Below are 3,526 nucleotides of genomic sequence, written 5' to 3'. Positions count from 1 at the left end.
CTTATATATATATATATATATATATATATATAGAAAAAGAGAGATTGCGGATTTCACTTCAAATAGGTGTTGTGATATATTAATAACATATAAAAGAACATTAAATAGATAATAAAAAAATCAATTTAAGTAGAGTAGAGGGAATTTAAGATAGGGAAAACCTTGGTTAAGGTATCCTAATAGAAATTTTATCTTAATAATTTTAAATTGGTCAGCTTATCTTTAAGATAGAGTGCAATGTTCAAATTATAATTGAACTTATCTCAAAATAATTTAAAATAAATTTAAAATCTGTCATAACAAAAATTTGATCAAAATACATTCATTCAAAACTAAAGCTTATGAGCTGCTTACTAGGGGTGTGTTTGGGGCCGTGGTGCGGTACCGCGCTGTAATATTTTCTTTTTGTCAAAAAGCAAATGAATAGTTGAAATGTTGATTTAAATATGATTTCATTACAAAACTATCTTGTTTACAAGGCTAAAGGTAAAGAAAATAGCAAGGAAATTTTTCATAATTTATGCTGTATGAAAATACAATAACAACAACATCATTGTACTTCACAAAAGTTTGTGTATAATCATGTACAACAAGATTGTACTAACAAAAAAAAGAACTCGACAAAAACTTCACGAGTAAAATCATGTAGACCATGGTTGTGTATAGAAAAAAAATAAAGATGACACTAAAACATGATATTTCTAGATAAATCATTGTGTTTTTAGTTTAAAAATTATATAAATTGCAAAGAAAATTCATGTTTGCATATAAAACAATAAAATAAAAAAAGTACTCGATACAACTATGTACAACTCTATTTTATTGAAGAAAGAAAGAACCAGACAAAAAATTCACTAGTACAACCATACACAATATGGTTGTATAAAAGAAAAAAAGAAAACATGATGCTTAAAGATGATACTTTTGAATAAATTATTGTATTTTTTATTCAAAATTTATATAAAATGCACAAGAAATTCATGGTTGTACATAAAGCAACAAAACCAGAAAAAAAATTACCCGTTACAATCATAACAACATGATTGTACTCAAGAAAGAAATAACATGACAAGAAAATTACGTACAACACTGTTGAAGAAAAAAAAACAAGAAGTTAAAAAATGATATTTCTGAATAAAAAATCGCATTTTCAATTCAAAATTTATACAAAAAAACACAGGAAATTCAAGATTTTACATACAACGATAAAACTAGAACAAAAAATACTTGATACAATTATTTACAGCATGATTGTACAGAAGAAAAAAAACAAGCGTAGCGCTAAATCATGATGTTTCTGAATAAATCATCGTATTCTCAATTCAAAATTTATATAAAATGCACATGAATTTCATGATTGTACATAAAAGAATAAAATAAAAAAAATACTTGATACAATCATGTACAATATTAATATAGTGAAGAAAGAAAGAACTAGACAAAAAATCATAGGTACAATCATGTACAACCTAATTTTATAAAAGAAAAAAAAAGTATAAAATGTGCTAAAAATTGATATTTCTCAATAAAACATCATGTTTTCAATTCAAAATTTATATAAAAAGCACACGAAATTTATGATTGTACAAAAAAATGATAAAACCAGAAAAAAAATATTCGGTACAACCATATGCAACATAATTATACTGAAAAAAAAAAGAACCAGACAAACACATCAAATGTATAGAAAAAAAGAAAAGATGATGCTAAAACATGATACTTCTAAATAAGTCGTTGTATTTTCAATTCAAAATTTATATAAAAACTTAAAATAATAAACAAAAAAAAAATCGGTACAACAATGTACAACATAGTTATACTGAAGAAAGAAATAATCAGACAAAAAATCACAGATACAATCATGTACAACATGGTTGTACATATGAAAAAAAGAAACATTAACAGAAAGAAAAAAAAAGTAAATAGTGTGCTAAAACTTAATACTTGTGAATAAAATATTGTATTTTTAATTCAAAATATATATAAAAAATACATGAAATTCATGGTTGTACATAAATCATAAAACTAGAAAAAAAAATACTCGATATAATCATGTCCAACAAGACTGTGCCGAAGAAAGAAAAAACTAGATAAAAAATTCACAGGTACAATAATGTACAACATAATTGTACACAAGAAAAAAATAGTACACTAAAGCATAGTATTTCTGAATTAATCATCTTGTTTTCAATTCAAAATTTATATAAAATACAGAACAAATTCATGGTTATACATAAATAATAAAACTAGACAAAAAAATACTTAGGTACAACCATGTATGTTGTACTGAAGAAAAAAATCAAACAAAAAAGACAGAAACAACCATAAACAACATAGTTTTACAGAGAAAAAGAAACAAAATGCTGAAACATGATATTTCTAAAAACACATCATGTTTTCAATTCAAATTTTATATAAAATGCACATGAGTTTAATGGTTATACAAAAAACAATAAAACTAAAAAAAAGATATTAACACGGTTGCATTAAAGAAAACTAGACATCCATGTACAATAAAACTATAAAAAAATTGGAGTACATAATATATATATATATAAAGGAAAACAGCTAGGCCAATCTATGAAATTGTTGAGATTAACCAAAGAAAAACATCATTTCAAGATGTTTATATTCAATAAAACATATATAAGACGAATATAAAATTGTTGTACTTGAAGAAAATGCGCCATAAAATTTATAAAAAAACTTTTTTATTGAACTAAAAAAAAATCTTTTTTTCTTTATAACAATTATGGAGTCATATTTCTAACCCTATTTATGGATTTACTTACCCAATAAGAAAGGGAATTATTAAACACATAACTATCTATGTTATATTTTGAATCATAGCCTCTTCTTCATTGCTAACCTGGGAGACATGGAGACAAGTGGAGCCCTAAGATGAATGTCGGCTAGCATGAATAAAGAAATAAATTGAATAGTGGGAGAAAATCCCGAAGCCTGGCCTTGGGAGAACAAAGAAATATCGATCATAGGGGACAAAATGTCGAACCCAATCCCTTGAAACTTTCAGGAATCTTGAGTGCATGGGAGAAAACGCCGATCTCTAAACCATTGCAAAATCAAAAACATCAAGGAGCCCGAGCTCCTAAAACCTCATGCTTTGTATTTTAGAAATTAATGTTATTTTCCAGTCATGTCTGGTCAGAACGCGTAGTCCGCACCATTTCTTTTGAATTTTTTAGAGAAAAATATTATTTGACATGTGGTAATCTTGAATTGACCTCCGCACGAAGCTTCACTATTGTTTGCACATAATATTTTCTTGCTTATAACACGTTATTCAAACCATACATGTGCGCAATAGGTAGTCTTATGGACATGCAAGGCTCAGAGCACATAATAATTCATTGCTTTTAAAACATAGTATAATGCATGAAAATTGGGTATGTTTATTGCTATTTCATAAACATTAATAACACCCAAATATTTCATATTTCATAAAAAATATACCATCACTAACTTCTAAAAATTGAAATACACATTTTCATAGATAAATGAAATG

The sequence above is a fragment of the Phalaenopsis equestris genome, unplaced genomic scaffold (assembly GCF_001263595.1).
Source record: "Phalaenopsis equestris unplaced genomic scaffold, ASM126359v1 Scaffold000197, whole genome shotgun sequence".
NCBI classification, from domain to species: Eukaryota; Viridiplantae; Streptophyta; class Magnoliopsida; order Asparagales; family Orchidaceae; genus Phalaenopsis; species Phalaenopsis equestris.
The sequence above is the reverse complement of the archived record's forward strand: the minus strand, read 5'-3'. Positions refer to the sequence as shown.